The following is a 21,393-nucleotide window of genomic DNA, read 5'->3' as shown; positions in this document are numbered from 1 at the left end:
CTGACACTTTCTGCTGCTGAAAGAGAGTGAGAACGAAAGTTCATTTCTGTTTTCTGGTTTAATAAGTTCCCGCCCTAGCCTTTTATATTTATATAATTTCTAATTAATTTATTAATTGATATCGATTTTAAATTGTTCCCTAATCTTTTTTTTTTTTTTTTTTTTTTTTTTTTTTTTTTTTATGTTCATCACCAAATTTTCATTTTATTTAAGTTTGATCTCAAACTTAAAAAATCCGAAATTAAATAATTTTTAAAGTCCGGTTTGTTTTCAGATTTTATCAAACGACTTATGATGATTCAAGCGTCGCTTAAACTCAAAGCGATTTTAGATGAAATCGAACTTGTGACCATTTGGTCTCTTAAGCTGACTCTTACCACTCGACTACCTTGATGGGATAAATATGATTCCACAGTGAAACAAATAGATTATTCCCCTCAGGTAAAACTCATCCTATTCCCCGATTATACCAGGTTAAACTCTTTTTTGTGTAATTATTTTGTAATATTATTGTTAAGTTTATTTTGTAAGTTGATATGTTTATCTTTATTTTGGTTTTTAAAATGAATAATTATCAGAATTCGAAAAGGCATGTCGCAAATAATCAGAACAGGAGACATATGGCTAACAAAAACCAATTTTCTAAGTCTCCACAAACTCTTTGGCGACCATCACCGTCCCCACCACCACCGCCTTACAATTGGGTTCCTCCTCATAATTATATTTATAATTTGAATTCATGGTGTTATCCCCTCGAGGAAACATGAATATTCCTTTTGTACTAAATCAGACACCACGATCACCACCGTTTAGTAAGGCTTTATTATAAATTAATTTCTCATCATAATTTAAAATTTGTTATTATCTAATCTTATTTTTTTCTATAGATGGAAGACCATTTATAAACCCTAAATATGAGTTGTATAGTGAAACAAATAAATTATTTTTTCAGGTATTATATATATTTCTTAATCTTATTTTTTTTTATAACTAAATGATATTGTGTTGATTTTTTATTATTCTACAGGACAATTTGTCAGACATGCACATGATAAGCAAAATGGATAATGAAGGTTGGGTACGGGTGTCTGTAATTGCTGATTTTCCTTTAGTAAATTATATTTTTTTTAAAGCATTTCAATGCATGTATTTCTATTTTGATAGTAATAATATTGTTCTTTGTGACTTGTAGATTAAGGGAAATGAACATACAAAATTATATCGACGACTTTAATACGTGTTGTTGAAATAAAGGTAGTAAATATAATGTTTTTAATATAAATTAAATTAAATTATTTTAATGTGTTATAGTAAATATTATGTTTTTGATATAGATTAAATTATTTTAACTGAATATTTTGTGTTAATTATTGAATCAATTGTAGGAGAGTAGAATCTGAAGAAGAGACGAGCAAGAAAAATATATACTCGAGAATCCATTAATGGTTAGATAAGAAAAAAAAAATGTATAAACACTATGTTGAATATGGTTTAAATTTTTTAAGAATTACTTGCCTATCTTTGTTTGGGTTTCATAACTTTTTTTTTTCAAATAAGTTAAGAATCAAGTGAACTCTAAGCTAAAAGTCTTATCTATATGTCTTCCATTTTATCTAACTTAGAACCTGAATTTATTATGTTCTGGAAGATTAATTAAATCAATGTATATTGGAGTTAAGTCATAAACTAGTTTTAAAGAATATGTAAGTTGACATATATCATAACCTAAACTCTTCATTGTCCTTTTTTCTTTAAATATTAAAACTTCATTAATAAATAAGATTGTCCAACAAACTTGAAGAAGAAAGACTAAACCCTATAACGTTTCTGTTATAATTCAAAATTGACGTCAAAAGACCAATTTACTTAGTTGGTCCTATACATGTGACCCGCGATCAAGAAAAGGATTGCAATAGCTAAATGATGGTGTGCTATATCGGTTAACCATATATCACCTGTTACTGGATCTAATCGTCCGCAAAAAGTCAGAAATTCTGCATATTTTGACCAATTCAAGGTGAAAAATGGAGTTGCTCCCTCGACAAAACTGGGATAAAGTTGAGCCAAAAGATCCCGATTCAAAATAAATTCATGAGGAAGCGGTATCTCTTTAGGATCTACTCCAGCGTTTAGAAGAAGCATAAAAATAAGAATGAGAAAATTGATCAATTTAACCTTAAATTGATGAATGTCTCTATCTTAACCATGGATTATCAATTAACACAAGTCTTTTTCAAGAAAAATAATGGTTTAATCTTCAAGGTTTAGACATATCGTTGTTTAATTTGTTAATGAGTTAAATATTGGATTTATTTACATACAGAAGAGGTTATTTCTATAGATTGGTATGTGATAAGCATTTACTATGAATTTTATTCGTCAATTTTATCCTTTTCCTAACTTCAGAAAATGCATTATGAAATTTTGTTTTCAAAATATTGCTCCAATGCAATTCAAATTAACATTATATGCATCCATGTAATCAATCAATTTTGGACAAATCGACCTAGTTAATCAACACATTCAAACTCAAGAATAGAAGAAATAGAAATCAATTACACTGAACTAAAACATGATTTTCATTTAAATTCTTACAAATTAGCTGATTAATTAAATTGAATCAACATCTTACATAGGGTTTGTAGGGGCCATTGGGGCTGAGGCGTGGTGGTTGAAGCTCACGAAGCTCAAGAATCTGACATATCTTTCCTTAAGATCATTTCAATGTGATCTTCTTCATCATTTCCTGGTTGCAAAATTATACAACAATTAGGTATTTAGGATGCTTCCAAACTAGGAAAGTATTGTATCCTAATGTTAGTCAGGAACATCTTAATGAGGGAAAAAAATGTATTATTAAAATAATGTGAAACTAATAAAGAGATAAAGAAACAAATAAAGTCTAAAATGAATACATGAGATACAGAATCAATCAAGAGATGTTATTTATGTACTTTAATGTAAATATATTTCTTTCGTATTTCTAAATAAATTGAATTTTTTACATGTAGTATGTAGAATGCACATTATAATTACCTTTTTATATTCTTCTTTTCCTATTTTTTTGGTTTTTTTGGCATCCCCAATTGTTTTATGTAATAATTGAACGCTTATTGTGTTCCCATTCTTGTTCTAATAAAAATTTGACCTTCTGATCATTCAAGGTTTAGAGATATCATTGTTTAGTTTTCTAATAAGATAAATATCATATTTATTAGTCATTTTCCCCCAAAAAATATCATATTTGTTGACATGCAAGAGAAGTTATTTCTATAGATTGATACATGATAAACATTAATATGAATCTAGAACATCAAGTTCCTAATTCTGGAAAATGCAATTTGAAATTCTGTTTTCAAAATATGTTCCAATTCAATTCAAATCATCATCAAATACATTCCATTCAATCAATCTATTTTGGGCGAAATAAACAGTTAATCAACACATTCCAACTCAAGAATAAAAGCAATTCATCAAACAATTAGTCTTTCATCAAAATAATAAAAACCTGAAAACATTGAACTATAACTAGAATTTCATCCCAATTCATACAAATTAGCACATCAATAGCATCTGAAATTGTATCAACATCTTACCTAGGTTTTTAGAATGCAATGAAGGCGGGAAAAGGAATTCCCGGAGAGTTTAAAATATGAACTTAACAATTCCAGGTAGATCTTGTTTCACATAACCGACAGCAAACCTTAAGCTTGTAAAATATGAACTTAATAAACTCACCTGAACACACCAGCTACTTAAAGCTAGAGTCTTGCAATTTCTTAAATTTATCTGAAAATCGTCTGTCGATGTCGATTGAGCAGTCTATCAAATTGGTAGCATTTCTTATGGCTGAACTCCTAAGTTATTTTCCTTTCATCAACAGGTTCGTCAATTGTGAGCAGATATGTCAATCATATAAATTTGTCACTTTTCTGTCAAAAAATTGAGAAAATGCAAATGTTTGATTTTCATATCTTTTTTACAAACGAAGAATGTCTCATAAAAATTCTTTTGTAAAAAAATCTGAAAATCAAGCATTTTCATTTGCTCAATTGTTTGACAGAAAAGTCGAAAATTTATATGATTGACATATCTGTTCCACAATTGAAGAACACTCAGAGGAATTTTATCCAAATTTCCTGGTCCTTCAATCGATAGCAAAGGCCTCTAGGCTCGGATGGAGAACTCTCGCGTCTCACATCGGATCGAACTCAGGGTTTTTCTTCGCAAGAAACCATCCTTGCGACGCTCCAGATCAACCCTCAACCGTCATCCGAGCATCAAACACCACCCGATGACCTTCTTCATAAACAGAGTCCTCCCGCGGCTGCGTAGTTTTCTCTCACTAAATTAGATATAACCTAATTTCTTAGTTATTTGCAAATGTATTGTTTTTCTTTCTATTTTTTATTTTACACACATCATAAATATTATTAACTTTTTTTCTTAAAACATTCATACATATTTAATGAATATGAGCACGTGAAAATGACATATTAGGTTAAATATGGTCATTATAAAACCTGACTTTTATGAGATAAACATAACCAATAAACTTAAAAAAGTGGTGTATATTGAACAAATGGACCACAAGTCAAAGACTAAACATGCAAACTTAAAAGTCATCAAGCTCGGAGGTCTTCCAACAAAAATATAGGTTTTCATCCGAGTTCACATGAATCATAATACTAACCTCTTCCAAAGTCATAATAATGATGCTACAAATATGTCACAGATGATGACTTTTGACATTAAATGTTTCTCTGGTTCATTTTCAGCCAATTAATTTACTATTAGATAACAAGAATAATAGCTCAATGTTTCCTTAAACACACTACCCTAACTGTCCCAAGACATGCTTACCAACAACCGTCAAATGATCAAATTAATTTATTATGGTAAGGTGAAACTTAGTAGAAGGAGTTAAGAATTAAAGAAATAAGGTGAAACTTAGTAGAAGGGTGTGAGACCATGATGAAAAGGATTGGTAGTACTTTGGCAAAAGAAGGATATCTTGATCAAACTTTAAAATACTACAAGTTCACCCAATTTAACTAAGACATTACAACATTTTCAAAAAGAATGTAACAATGACCCACCTAAACAAATTTATATCCTTTCATCCACGAGAGCCATAGACACCTTATCACTCCACAAATTCAACAATCAAAATGTCGAGTGACCCATCATCATGGATGGTTCCATGAATTGAAATTGGGATGGGCTTGAAATTCTGTTGGCAAAATTATTAATGAAACAGATAGATTAGCGTACTATTTGGTATATTTTTAGAATTAGAAAAATAAATAGTGAATTAAATTTTTAAAAATGAGGGATTGTCACACAAGCGTAGTTATTATGCACTTGAAGGATTGGGTCTTGCAGGAGAGCAATATAATGGGATGAGTGTGGAAAGAAGGACCAAGACCGATGGTCTTAACTTGTCTTTTTGTTTATTCACTTTGCTTATATTTTGTGATCTTTACTTGGATGTCTAAATAGACTTGAATAGAATCATGATAGTTGTGATGGAGTTTGGCTTATTTTGTTGTAGCTTCTTTTAGCTGTATTGAGAAGCATGTATATATGAATTCTATGTTAAACATGACCAGTACTTTTTGGTTTCTACTAAAGATATGTATAGATCTAAGTATTTGAATAGTAGTTATAGTATATGAGTAGTTGGTATCAGCATTTGTAGTGTAAATATTTTTATTTTTTTGGGGGTGGGCTTGAGTCCACCTCAATTCTAACGTTGATCTTCCACTTCTCACCATCAACGTAAACTTTCTAACACATCTTATTCAGTTAGTAAAATTATTGAATCGAATGTAAAATATCTCACATATGGTGGTCTCCTTATATATAACAATGTATGTGATCAACTCGATAATAAGACTTTTTCACACTAAGTGTCCTCCTATAAGCCGTACCAAACATGGACTCGATCTTCCACTAAACAAAATTTCGTCTTATATATTACAACAAACGAGACGATTAGACTTCTTAAATAGTGAACCACCCGACCAATCTGACATATATTTGCATCTAATTAACGACTCCCAAATGTTATTATGTTCGAGGAGAACCTTTTGCACCATTTCAAAAGAATGACCTTGTTAAAGAAGTTTACATAATGTTCAAACAACCTTGATCCTTAACATTTTATACTTCATCCTACTATCTAATCAGGTGAGAATGGAGACTCAAACAAACCTTAGAGGATAAACAAAATCGAAAAATGGACAAACAAAAAAAATCGACTTAACTGAGTTTTTGTTAGTTGTCATTTATTGCCAACCTGACCATTGGGTTTTGATTGGATAGTGGATAGTTTTAACTTAAAAAATGGGTGGTTTAACCAAATGATCATTTATATATATATTTTTATGTTTAATAAATTAAAAGTTACCAGATTTTGGTAAAATCTATTTACGTTTGAGTTTGATTTTTGAAAGCTTTATATATATATTAATAAATATAATATATATATATATATATATATTTAAATCATTTATATAAGGTAAATCTAATTAATAAAAAAAAATAATAGTACAATAATTAAATTTTAATAAAATGAATTTAAATTTAAATAGTTTTGAATAGGTAAAATTTTATTTATAAAATATAGTTAAATAATAATATATATTAATTTAAATTATATTTCGGCTACAGTATATTAGGAGATAGTTTCAAAATAATAAAAAACATTAATTTGTTTAGTAACTTCTAAAAAAATAGCTCCTATTTGTTTTATATATTTTTTAAATTAGTTTTTATCCAATCATATGTATCACATATATAAAAATGCCTAGTATAAACAGAAATAGATTTTATCCACTTATAAATCATACAAATATCAAATATTAAAGTACCTAAGATTTTGAAGTGTTTGGTTGAAAAATAAATCTTAATTTCAAGTTAAATACTAAAAAAAACTATAAAACAAAATAACTATATAAATAAAACTAAATAAAACTAAGAAATAGATTAGTTGAGAGAAAAATGGATATGATTATAAAACAATTATCAAATAATTAAATATTTTTTTATTATTATTTTACAAATGGATATGAATGAAAGATTTATTCATTAACCAAGAAAGCATAACAAAAATGTTGAGAGAAAAAATCATTAAAAAAAATGGCACAATGACATCACACACCAAAACAAAACAAAATAATAAGAGACAATAAAACAACATGACACACTAAAACAAACATTAATGTCAAAATCTAAACCACATTCAACATCGTGTTTATACATTTTTTTCTTTATCTAACCATTAATGGAATCTCGGATACATATTTTTCTCACTCGTCTCTTCTTCGGATTTTACTCTCCTATAATTGATTCAATTATTAACATAAAATATTCAGTTAAAATAATTTAATCTATATCAAAAACATAATATATAATTAATCTATATCAAAAACATAATATTTACTGTAACACATTAAAATAAGTTTTTGGTTTGAATGCTAATTTGTAATTCATATTTTTACCATTTAAGTATGATTATCTAAGAGGGTCAAGATCCATCGTGATAGAAGAATAACTAAATGATAATTTGCAGGTTGTTAATGATGATTTATTTGTTAAATTGTAGTTACAACCATTTTTGAATGTTTTGAAATTATTAACAAGTATAGATATAATTGGTACTGGATATAATTTAAGATACTTTATAATAGATATGATATTTTTTTTATACCTATATTGGATTTTATACCTATATTAATAAAAAAAAATACACAAATCCCTGTTTCTCTCAATTTTGTGTATATCGCATCTTCTTTCTAATGTTCTACCTAACCGTTTTCAATCAATCTCATAGTGTACTATACTCTAACGTCCTACCTAACCGTTTCCAATCAATCTCATCATCACCATTTCTTACTACTGATTTTTTTTTTGTTGAGTTCTACATTGTATCATAGTTAGAGTGATCTAACACTGAGTGTTTTTTAAAGGAGACCAATACAGTGAATATCACCGAACATCAAACAACTACAACCCTATTATCGCTCAAAATATTACTCAATCAATCTAACACTTATCCGATATTTTTCAACCGACTCATTCAGCAAAAGAGGAAATACAACAGCGAAGAGGAAATACAAAAACGATCCTTTGTAATTCATTAGGACTAACTCTAATTATTGTCTTTATTACTAGATATACCTATTATGGATGATGTTTTAGCATCCAACTTGCCTCATCAACTAAGATAAAGATCGGAGTATTGTCAACTCTATGATTCGTGCATGGATGATGAATACGATCGTTGTCAGAATTCAAATAAGATTCTAGTCGACTAAAACTAGTCACGTTCTCTGGTTTGAAATTAAATCGGGGTATGAATAAATAATGGTATGAGAATGTATTATCTCCAAAAGATAATATCATACTGCATCAAAGATCAGACTTAGAGGAATATTAATTTAAGATTAGACTCTATAGTATGAAATGCTTAGTTTTAAACTACTTATAAAGTGTAGGTATATAGGAACTAAGATAGACTGCGATAAATGTTTTCTAGAACTTTGAATGACTGAAGATGATGAAGAAAACAAGTTAATGCATTTTTTTATTAGAATTAATAATGAGTATGAAAATGTTAATGAACAAATACTAATTCAAGAATATTGGCCTACTAGTTACATGTACCTTTTACTTAGAGTGTTAGAAAGACTAATAAAATATTTCAATTAATACTAGTCTATAGAGTAAAACTTTGATGAAAATCTACCCATCAATTTAAATTACCTCTTTTCCACTAAACATGTTTTACACTTGTTTATATTACTAACATTTAAAATTTTATTTTTTTATACAAAGGATAAACTTTTCATTAAAGAGAAAAATGTTGTGAATGTGAGAAACATAAAAAAAACAATAAATGAAAAAGGAAAGGGAACAAAATTAAAAAAAAAAATAGATTTCAATAAGCTCAAAAAAGTTTAATCTTTGAGTCTTTGATCTTAGTAATGTCATGATTTTTTCCTTGAAAGATTATATCATTTTTTTTCTTTCCAAATAGACCACCACATAATTGGACGATTGACTTACAGCTTGTACCAATATTGTTTAGAGTCTAGTCGTTCCATTTTTTCCAATATTCCTCCACAACTAATGACATCTCCAAGTTTGAAATAAAAGTATTGTGTATTATGTTAATAACAATAGGACTATATATACATAAATTGAGTTAACGAAAAAGTTTAGGAATATGAAAAGTCTAGAAATATTAAAAGTTTAAAATATAAAGTGAAAAGTTATTCACGTGTACATTTAATTATTTTGTTTAATATCCTTCCGCAAAAGAAACGGAGTGTGTTTGTTCCATAATATTTGCATTATTAAAGTTTATTTTTTAAGTTCATATATTAATCATTATTTTGGTTCTTAGATGAATAATAATAAGAATCTGACGAGGGTCGTCGCCAATAATCAGAACCTACCTATTGTATATAACCAGAATCGAAGGATTCATGTCGCAAATAACAAGAACCAATTTTCACGTGTCTCGAAAAATTCTTTAGCAACAATCACCATTGAAGAATAGTAATTATAATTGGAATTCATGGTGTTATCCCCTCCAAGAAACATGAATATTCCTTTTTTTACAAAATCAGTCACACTAGAACCGCAAGTTAGTAAAGCCTTATTATAAATTAATTTTTCATCATAATTTAAAATTTGTTATTGTTTGATCTGATTTGATTATGACGTCCTTAAACCAATTCTTACCACTGTACTACCTTGATGGAGTTATTATTTGAGGTATTATATATATATATATATATATATTTTCCAACATTATATCTTCATTAGTTATATTGTTGATTTTTGTTTTTATATGATAAGTAAAATAGATAATGAATGTTGGGTATCTGTTTCTGTAATTGCTGATTTTCCTCTAGTAATTTATATATTTCTTTAAAACATGTATTGCTAATTTGATAATAAGGAGACACTATTTTTCTTTGTGATTTGTAGAATAAGGGAATGAACTGTACAAAATTTGGAAATATTGCTGTTTAATACATTCAAGATAAAAGTAGTAAATATTATGTTTTTAATATAGACTAGATTATTTTAATTGAATATTTGGTGTTAATTATTGAATCAATTGTAGGACAATAAAATCAAAAGAAGAGCCTAGTATTCCATTAATTGTTAGATAAATGATAATGGGGTAAAAAATTTATCATATATTATCATATCTCAGGCTTTTAATAATTGTAGAAGAAAAATTTATACACTAGGTTGAATGTGTTGTTTGGATTTTAGATTTTAACCTTAAGTTGTGTTGTTTTAATGTGTCATGTCGTTTTTTAAGAAATAAAACTCTCATTTATATCATTTTGCATAAATAATTAATAAAAAAAAAGTTTAAACTTTTATTTATATCATTTCTATTCAAAACTATTTAAATTTAAACAAATTTGTATTTAATATATTATTTATTCAATATTATTAAATATTTGAATAAATAAACTAGTTCACATTTAAATAAATAAAAACAAAAAAAAGGACACATTAAATATTAATTTTAATTACATTGATTATTTTTAATTATTTTATTATGAATTATTTTTTTCATTAATTTTATTATTAAATAGATTTACCTTATATAAATGATTTATAACAATTTCACAAATTATTTAAATGCTTATATATATATATATATAAATATATATATATAGAGAAGAGTGATAGAGAGAGGGAATTTGGTGAGAGATTGATTTGGCATCATCGGTTGGAAAATGTAAGAGTTGGAGGAAAGAGAGAAAATAGAGAAATTATTTGATTTTTTCAAGAATAAGATTATGTCAAGTCATTCTCTCACAAAATTCCCTCACCTAATCATTTCTCATATATATATATATATATATATATTTATATATTTAGAAACATTTGAGTTTTATTTATTTAATTAATTTATTAATATATACCTACCATATTTTTAGAACATTATTTAATCTAAATTAATATTATAATAAAATATTTTAAAAAATAATTTTATTTTTTCCAAACCTAAATCCATCTTTGATTTTATTTTTTCTTAAAATAATTTAGTTAAATTCTAAATAAATAAAAAGTTATCTAATTTCTTAAATAATATATGTATAAAGTTTTTAAAATTCAAACTCTAACATAAATAGATTTTACTAAAATCCCTGTAACTTTTAATTTATTAAACATAAAAATTTATATAAATGATGGTTAGTTAAACCAACCATTTTTAAGCTAAAATATCCCACCAAACCAATCCGGGTTGACAATAAATGGCAACTAACTAAAACTCGGTTTAGTCAATTTCTTTTGTTTATCCGTTTTTCTATTTTGTTTATCCTCTTAGAGTGCTTTTATAACTTTCTCTAAGGTTTGTTTGAGTCTCCATTCTCACCTTATTAAATAGGATAAAGTATAAAATGTTAAAGTTCAAAGTTGTTTGAATATTATCTAAACTTCTTTAACAAGGTACTTCTTTTGAAATGGTGCAAAAGGTTCTCCTTGGATCATAATAGCATTTGCGAATCGTTAATTAGATGCAAATATATGTCAAATAAGAAGTCTAATAGTCTAGACGGTTCCTATTCCCTATTAGGTTAAACTCTTTTTTTTAATTATTTTGCTTTATTATTGTTAAGTTGATTTTGTAAGTTCATATATTAATCTTTATTTAGGTTCTTAGACGAATAATAATCCGAATCCCACAAGGCCTTTTGTCAATAATCAAAACTGAAGACTTATTGTAAATAACCAACACCCGAGGATTCCTTTCGCAGATAACAAGAACTAGTTTTCTCGTCGGTCTTCACAAACTCCTTGGCGACCAACATCGTCACCACCACCACCTTCTTATAATTGAGTCTCCTTATAATACCAATTATTATGTGGACAAATATTATTAAAGAATAATAATAATTATTATAACTGGAATTCATGGTGTTATTCTCTTAAAGAAATATGAATATTTCTTTTGCACCAAATTAGTCTACACCAAGACCATCATCTAGTAAGACTTTATTATAAATTAATTTCTCATTGTAATTTAATATTTGTTATTGTTTGATCTGGTTTTTCTCATTAGATGAAACTCATTTTATAAACCTTAAATATGATTTCATAGTTGTACGCCCTATTTTTACACCTCGTGTATCAAATAAATATCCCGGTCTAATATAATGCCCATACTTTTTTATTGGGTAGTGAAAAAAAAACATAAAAATGTCTTTTAAAAACCGACTTAGAAAAATCTGAAAACAATGGTTTAAACGTCGAATTTCAAAAATACTTAAGTCACGAGTGCCCTGGTACCTTCAAAATGACCAAAACGAAAAATCGTGAAGTTTGAGTATAATATTGTTGTAAGAGAAAATGTACGAAAGGGTCATTTCGGAGCTTGTATATGGGTCAAAACATCGTTTTTCAGAAGGACTCGGTTTCTAGAACTCATAACCCTTTCATATCCTTCGTTTTGAAAAATTGTTAATTTTAAATATAATATTTCTGTTTGCAATTATCTGCAGAGCATATTCAATGGCGAAAAACTGGAAAATGAGTCAAACCGGCGAGTCGATTCGTAACCAGCAAGTCAACCCGGGTCAAGGAGATTTTTTTTTTAGGAATAAAGGAAGAGGGATTTTTTTTTTCAATTTTTCCCTTCAAACTAAAAGGCGGGACGGTTATTTTAAAGAGGGGTTAGTTCATTTTGAAAAAAAAAATCAGATCAGTTAATCAGGCTGATTTGGTTAGAACAGAGTGGGAGATCGGTTATTTTCGAGAAAAAGCTGTTCATTTTGGAAAAAAAAGAACAGATCTCGGATTGAAGAGAAAGAGAGAATCACAGTAGGCAGGTGATTCTTGAACAGTTTTTTTTTCTGAAAAAATAAAGCCTTATTTTAATAAATGAATAAGGCGATGTGAAATACACCAATTTTAAAAAGAAAGATATTAAAAATTTGAGTAACAAAAATTGAGAACTAAGAAATCTTTACATAATTAGAAAAAAAAAGTTATGAAAACCAAAACAGATAAACATTCGTCATCATTTTTCTTGTCACATCACTTTATATTGGTCTCCTTAACACTGTTTATTTCTCTATAAAAAAACATCTTCAAATGTTTTGATCAATTTTATAAATAATATAACTAAATACTGAGCAAAGTTCACACATGTTACAATAAGAAATGAAATAAAGGGAAAAAAAAGAAAGAAAAAAATATCATTCAAACAACCCTTACCTTGTGTGCAAGGCTGTTAAAATCTCGAGTTGACTCTTAAAATCTTACGATTTTATAATTTCATATTAAGTTAACGAGTCTGATTTTAAGTAAACTCTTAAATAAGTAAAATCTTACGATTTTAAATTTATGATAATAAGATTTTACGATTTTACGATTTTACTATTAAAAAACAAATTTATATTTAAAATTTAAAAATAAAGTTATTATTTATTTAAATAAATTGATTAATATAATTAATTTTGTATAGTATTATTTATTTATTATTATTTTTAATTAATTTTATATTAAAATATATAATATTTTAAAATTAGCTAAATATAAAACACTTAATTATATATATAAGGAATATTTTTTTAAATTAAACTCTTACGATTTCATTTAAATTCTAGATTTTACGAGTTTACAACTAGCTAACGATTTTACGTAAACTATCGATTTTGACAATTTTGCCTATGTGGCCGAGTTTTTTTTAAATAATGTGTATAATGTGTGCAAAATCACGAAAAAAAAAATTTAAAAAAAAATGCTTGTAATATATTAAGCCTACTTTCATAGGAGCTAAATATTTACATTTTTTACAAAGAAAATAACATTATTTTAAAAATATAGATAAAAGAAAGAACTAACTCCAACTAGGCCAAAAATAATCACTATAGTGAAAAATAAATCATTTCACTTGAACTTAATATCAGTAAAAATGCTCTAAACACATTCCAAACAACTTACCAAGTAATTAAGAAAGGCAAGTTGAAATATGTTATAAAAAAAAGTGTATTTGGTTAGGAGTGAACTGTGAATGAAATTGAAATTGAAATTAAAATTAAATGGGGTAATTCCAACTATATTATTTGTTGAAGGGCTCAAACCAAAAAAATCAATTTAGAACTTCAACTCTTATAAAATTGAAATAAATATATATATTTTTGTTAGAAGTGAACTGTGAATGAAATTGAAATTAAAATTAAATGGGGGTAATTCTAACTATATTATTTGTTGGTGGGCTTAAACCAAGAAAATCAATTTAGAACTTCAACTCTTACAAAATTGAAATAAGTAAATATTTTATATATTAAATTCTCACTAAAATAAAATAAAATAAATAAAATCAAGCAAATTTATAAAGTTGAAAAAATTAATAATTTTCAAATCATCAATTTATAATTAAATTTATAAAAATAACTTTTATCCAAATAAGACAATGACAGTGATTATAAAAGATAATAATATAAAAAAAATTAAAGATTATAAATAATAAAGGGTCATTCAAACCCAAAAACTCAATATCTTTTATGCAAATTTTCTTAAACTTTTTTTTCATTTCATAAAAAACACCTTAGGGTTTTGAACTCACCCTTCTATGGCGTCAAAAACTGATGAATCGCCGACAAATAATCTTCATTCAATAAACCACAGTGAAGTCGAGATTCAAGGGATTGCAGAAGTTTCTAAAAGACCACAACATCCCAAATGGAGTATAAGAGAGACTCATGTGCTCATAGAGGGTAAATTCGCGGAAGAAAACCTGAGGAGAAACGGAGAACAAAGATCTAATGTAATTCTTGCATCAAAATGGGAGGCCATCTCATCCTTCTGCACTAAGAATGGCATGAAAAGAGGAGCGATTCAATGCCAAAATAGGTGGAGTAGGTTAATGGAACTTTTCAGGATGATTAAAATGAGAGAATCGGTGAAGAAAGATGAGGATAAATCATTCTGGAACATGACAGCCAAAGAAAGACAGTTGATTAAGCTACCAAAATTTTTTGATAAGGATGTTTATGATGTATTGGATGGAAATCCATTGTGCGCCTCTGCAATTTCGTTAAATCAAGTTGCAACAAATGATTCATCAAAGAAACTACCAAGTACGTGTTTTTTATTTTTCCTTTTCACATCTATTTTGTTTGTGGTATAAATGAGTAGATTTGTGATAAAATTCAATGAATTAAAACTTTATTAGTAGATTGATATGATTCGTCTAATCCAAGTAACTAAGAACTTGGATTGGAGTTTCAAAATTGATTTATTGAATTGACAAACTATTCTGAGATCAAATCATTTCTATTAAAGAACTTTTCTTGTTCAACGACAACTTGTGGTGTTATCCTTATGGAATTTGTTTCCTGGACTGTATTTATTTTTTGGAAAAATCAGAGCATTACTTTAATAAATGAAAAAGGCATTAGAAAATAAAACAATGACTAGCAAAATATACAGATATGCAATTGACTGAGTAACACAAATGGACTAGCAAAATATACAGATATGCAATTGACTGAGTAACACAAATGGAAAGCAAGAAATCTTTAATTAAACCAAAACAAAGTTAGGAAAGTCATTCTTACAGATTTTCCCAATCAACCCTGTAGTTTAAATATGAGACTTTTAGCCTAGAATTAAATTGATTCGATGTGTATATAAACTAGCTTTTACTTTGATTATTGGAACACATCACAATCATTTGATTATTGGAACACATCACAATCAAGCTTTGATTCACACTGTCACAATCATTTTTCATGCCTATCAAACACTTTTATATTTTATTCAGTCCAAATCTCATAAACAAATGTAACAAAAGATATATGAGCATGTTTTAAAAGAAACTCTTTCATTTAACTTCCACAATGTTTACTGAACTTTTTACATTACATAATGTTGAAGAATTGTTATTTTGGTAATTCAGATGCATATATCAACTAAAGTAATTCAAAGTGAAAAAAAAATTGTAACAAGTCTGTAATAAAATATCTTATTTTTATTTTTCAAGATTTAGGTATGAAAAAGAATAAGTCAACATACTGTCCAAAAGAAGCAACATCTCACAAGCCAGGCAAAAAAAGAAGGTTATCTGAGAATGAAAATGAAGAACTCAACATGGAGTCCGAGAATGGGAATGAAGAAGATAATAAAGTGATTGCTGCTTTAAACAAAATAGGAGATTCCCTTGAAAGGATTGCAGACAAATTATAGGCTAAAATTGATTTTTTTATCATTTATGATGTTGTTCAAACTTCTTTGCTATTCTAAATGTTTTTCATTTTCTTTTTTGACTTAAAAACTGAATTAAGATGATTCTGGAAGATTGATTAGGTCAAATAATAATGGGAGTCAAGTCATAAACTAGTTTTAAAGAACATTTAAGATGACCAATATCATAGCCTAGACACCTGATTGTCTTGTTTTTTTTTTCTTTCAAACTAATATAACTTCAATAATAAACAAGATCGTCGCACCAATTTGAAAAAGAAAGACAAAACCCTATAAGGCGTATGTTATATCCAATATTTATGTCACAAGACCTATCCAAGAGATGCTGGAAACTAAGTATGAGAAAACACATTAACTTAATCCCAATATCGATCAATGTCTCAATCTTAACCATGGATATAGCTAATTAACAAAACCCTTCCTCGAGAAAAATAATTACTTAATTATTCAAGGCTCAGAGAATTTTATGGTTTTCTGATAAGATAAATATCACATTTATTGACATGCAAAAGAAGTTATTTCTATATATTGGTACATGATAAGCATTAATATGAATCTATAACATCAAGTTTAACATTTCCTAATTCTGGAAAATGCAATTGGAAATTCTGTTTTCAAAATAGTGTACAAATTCAATTCAAATCATCATCAAATACATTTCATTCAATCAACCTATTTTGGACGAAACTATCAGTTAATCAACCCATTCTAACACAAGAATAAAAGCAATTCATCAAACAATTAGTCTTTCATCAAAAGAATAAAAACCGATAACATTGAACTATAACTATAATTTCATCCCAATTCATACAAATTAGCTAATCAATAGCATCTGAATTGAATCAACATCTTACCTAGGTTTGTATGTACCTTTGGTGCCGAGGCATTGCTGCTGAAGCTCACGAAGATCGCCTGTCTTCTGGATTTCAGAAGCCACTTCACACATTGTATTCTTTCGGCAACATTAGTAGTAGAATGCCTCAAGATCTGTTCAAGGTCCTTCAATCGGTATCAAAGGCCTCTAGGCTCAGATGGAGAAAGGATGCATATATCGCGTCTCACATAAGAACTCAGGGTTTTTCTTTGCAAAAATCGTTGTTGCAACGCTCCAGATCAACCCTCAACCGTCATCCTAGTGTCAAACACCGTCGGATGACCTTCTTCACGGACATTCACCATAAATTCTACCACGGCTGAGTAACCTTCTCTCCCTAAAATTCTATTTATATACAACCTAGCTTTCAAATAAATAATATATTATTCACCATAAATGTTGCCATCTTAAAGCTATTTATCCGTCACAATAAAAGCTTTGTCATAAAATTCCGTTCTCCTATAATAACAAATATTTAGTTGCATATCTTCGTTTTATTTTTTAATGAATCAAAAATATCACACCTTTCTCAATTTTTGCAATCTAACTCTAATATTCCTACTTCACAACATTCATTACTTATTTAAATGAGATTTTTACGAATAATATTCAGCAGATCGTTATGACAGTGAATTCACTACTCAGAATATGATGATGGACGAGGATATGTCATATATATGGTAATTTTACGTCAATTCAAAGTCATAATATGTAGTAGTAGAGAGTTTCAATTAAGCTTACACAAACTAACAATAATTTGGACCTATTTGGAAACACTTCTTGGTTTGAAGTTAGAATTGGGTATGAATTTAGTTCAGAGTCGGCTCAGGTGTAAACTCAGCAAGACCATGGGCTACTTACCCAGCAAGCCCATAGGCTACTTACCCAGCAAGCCCATGGGCTAGGGCAGACCCAACCCATGGTTCTGGTGGCAAAGATACAAAACAATTAGGAATTCAGATCATTTTAATATGATCTTCAGGTGATAAAGTAATCATGTTCTGGTTGCAAATATACAAAACAATTAGGAATTTAGGCGGCTTCCAAACTAGGAAAGTATTGTAAAAATAAAAATATTTTATGAATGTCCGTTGACATTCAAATTTATCCATTTAAAGTCGTTTCTTCTAATCATACAGTACCATCTCAGTCTTATTGTTGACATGCCAAAAACAAACTATGTACGAGGGAAATGATATCAAAAGGTGTATTTCAATGTCTTTCGAAATGATTGGAAGCATAAAACTTAATTCCTCTTGTGATGATATTAAGGAATGAGGTTTCAATGTCAAGTAGAATGAGCATGTAAAATGTATTACCTCCTTCACGTTTATGCAAAATGGACCTCGTTGATTAGATTAGGATCAACCCACACAGTCGTGTCTATTTTATCATTGAATTGTCCCATTTTGTGAAAATGTGGCTGAAGTTTTTTGGACTACTTTGTTAGCAGTCTTATATCTGCGAGGCCTAGGTGAATGTTGCGAGTACATCAAGATTCATTTTATCTTTGGGTTGTTTCTACTTTCCAATTCGATAATCTTGTCGCCGAAATTCACAGGTTGACGCCAATGCCTAATCGGAGTGTACATGAGAGTCTCAAAGGAAGACACATCTTAGAACGCATTTATTCTTGTTTGGGTTATGTTGATGATGTTCGGTGAGGTTAGATTGCATAATATATTATGAGCAGAGGACTGGTTTTGATGATTTCTAATAAGGGTAGGATGAGGGTGTTATGCGGAATTGTAGAATTGAGTTTAGGAATGTCAAGAGAGTCCGACAATCTTGTTTATTTATGACACATTTAGGTTATGATGTTGGAAAACTTAAAAGTTCTTTAAAAAAAATTATGACTTAACTACCATATTCATTTGACATAATTAATTTTCTAGAAGCATTTTACATTTTAAGTCAAAAATGAAAATGAAAAACATTAGAAGAGCAAAGAGTTGGATAACTTAATGAAATCAATTTTAACCTAGAGCTTGTGTGTAATCCTTCCAATAACATCTTCTATTTTGTTGAAAACATCAACCAAATGATTATTTTGATCTTTATTTTTCTTTATAGACATTATTTGTTTCTTATGTTTTGGCTATGACCAATAATTTCAATCAATTGAGACTAGATTTCATTCTTAATCCCCATTCTTGAATAAACATTTTTTTTTGTATACCTCTTGATATTACCTTTTTTATAACTTCAAATTTAGAAAGTAAAAAAAGAAAATTTTATTTTAAACTTATTAGAATGCTTCTTATTAGTGATTCATGGTTTATATGCATCTAATTTTCCAAAATACCAATTCGACGACATGATGAAATGTACAAATGAAAAATTGTGAAAATTTAGAAAACATTGTTTAGCTTCCACAATGTTTCTAAACTTTATACATTACATTATGTTGCAGAATTATTATTTTGATAATTCAGATGCATATATCAACCGAAGTAATTCAAAGTTAGAAAAAAGGAGAATAAAGTAATTGTTATTTTTCCTTTTAAGTTTCATGTATTTAAGTTTCAGGTATGTAAAAAAATGAAAGTAAAAGAATAAAATTATCTTAGAATGGGAATCAAGAACTTTATATGAAGTCTGAGTTGATCAATGTTCTTGGTCAAAGCCAAAACACACTAAAATCATATTTTGAAACAAACAATGTCATAATAGAGAAAAACAATAATCAGGATAAAGACTTGGTTGCAGTTGTAAAGAAGATAGGAGATGTCCTTCAAAGGATTGCAGACAAACTATAGGCTGAAATTGGTTTCATGATGTTATTCAAGCTCTCTCTATTCTTCTAAATTCTTTCAATTTTCTTTCTGACTTAGAACCTGAATTTATTATGTTCTGGAAAATTAATTAGGTCAATGAACATGGGAGTTAAGTCATAAACTAGTTTTAAAGAACATTTAAGTTGACCTATAACCTAGAGTCCTGGACGCCTCATTGTCTTTTTTTCTCTAAATATTAAAACTTCATTAATAAACAAGATTGACCAACAAACTTGAAAAAGAAAGACTAAACACTATAAAGTATCTGTTATAATTCAAAATTGACGTCACAAGACCAATCTACGAGAAGCATAAACAAGTATGAGAAAATTGATCAGTTTAACCTCTAAATAGATTAATGTCTCTATCTTAACCATGGATTACCAATTAACACAAGTCTTTCTCAAGAAAAATAATGACTTGGTCATTCAAGGTTTAGACATAGCGTTGTCTAGTTTGTTAATAAGTTAAATACTGTGTTTCTTTTCATGCAAAAGAGGTCATTTCTATACATTGGTATGTGATAAGCATTTACTAGGAATTTTATCATTTTCCTAAATTTGGAAAATGAAATATGAAAATCTGTTTTCAAAATATTGCTCCAATGCAAATCAAATCAACATCATATGCATCCATTCAATCAATCAATTTTGAACAGAGCAACCCAGTTAATCAACACATTCAAACTCAAGAATAGAAGCAATTCATCAATCAAAGAATCAATTGCATTGAACTAAAACTAGATTTTCATTTATATTCATACAAATTAGCTGATTAATTAATTCTAGCTGAAATTGAATCAACATCTTACATAGAGTTTGTAGGGTCCATTGGAGCCGAGGCATGGCTGTTGAAGCTCACGAAGCTCAAGAATCTGTCGTATCTTTCATTCCGATCAATTCAATGTGTTCTTCTTCATCATTTCCTGGTTGCATAAATACACAACAATTAGGCATTTAAGCTGATTCCAAACTAGGAGAGTATGGAACACCTAAATAAGGAAAAAAAAATAGATTATTAAAATAATGTGAAACTAATAAAGAGATAAAGAAACAAATAAAGTCTAAAATGAATACATTTGATCTAATTGAAATGAATTTTGTACATGTAGTATGTAGAATACACATTGTTATTTACCTTTTTTATGTTCTTCTTTCCCTATTTTTTTTGTGTCCCCATCGTTTTATGTAATAATTGAACGCTTATTGTGTTCTTTCTTGTTCTAATAAAAAGTTGACCTTCTAAAAAACGAATGTACATTGACATGCAGAAAACCTAGTATGAGAAAATCTATCAACTTAATCTCAAAATTGATCAATGTCTCTAGCATAACCATGGATCGCCAATTAACAAAACTCTTCCCCAAACAAATAATTACTTAATCATTCAAGGTTTAGAGATATCGTTGTCTAGTTTCCTAATAAGATAAATATCATATTTATTGACATGCAAGAGAAGTCATTTCTATAGATTGGTACGTGATAAGCATTA

The 21,393-nt window shown here is 28.1% G+C and overlaps 1 long non-coding RNA gene across 1 annotated transcript; it reads right to left on the bottom strand.

The window, feature by feature from the left end:
- Positions 1–2,564: 2,564 nt before the first annotated feature.
- LOC124945955 lies at positions 2,565–20,783 on the bottom strand. The gene is made up of 3 exons (XR_007100002.1): positions 20,714–20,783; positions 17,106–17,485; positions 2,565–2,746 (listed from the first exon to the last, which is right to left on the bottom strand). It is a non-coding gene; the product is annotated as an uncharacterized LOC124945955 (long non-coding RNA).
- Between the last annotated feature and the right edge of the window lie 610 nt (positions 20,784–21,393).

Source organism: Impatiens glandulifera, chromosome 7 (assembly GCF_907164915.1).
Source record: "Impatiens glandulifera chromosome 7, dImpGla2.1, whole genome shotgun sequence".
Lineage (NCBI taxonomy): Eukaryota > Viridiplantae > Streptophyta > Magnoliopsida > Ericales > Balsaminaceae > Impatiens > Impatiens glandulifera.
Note: the sequence above shows the minus strand (reverse complement) of the source record. Positions and strands in the feature narration are given on the sequence as shown.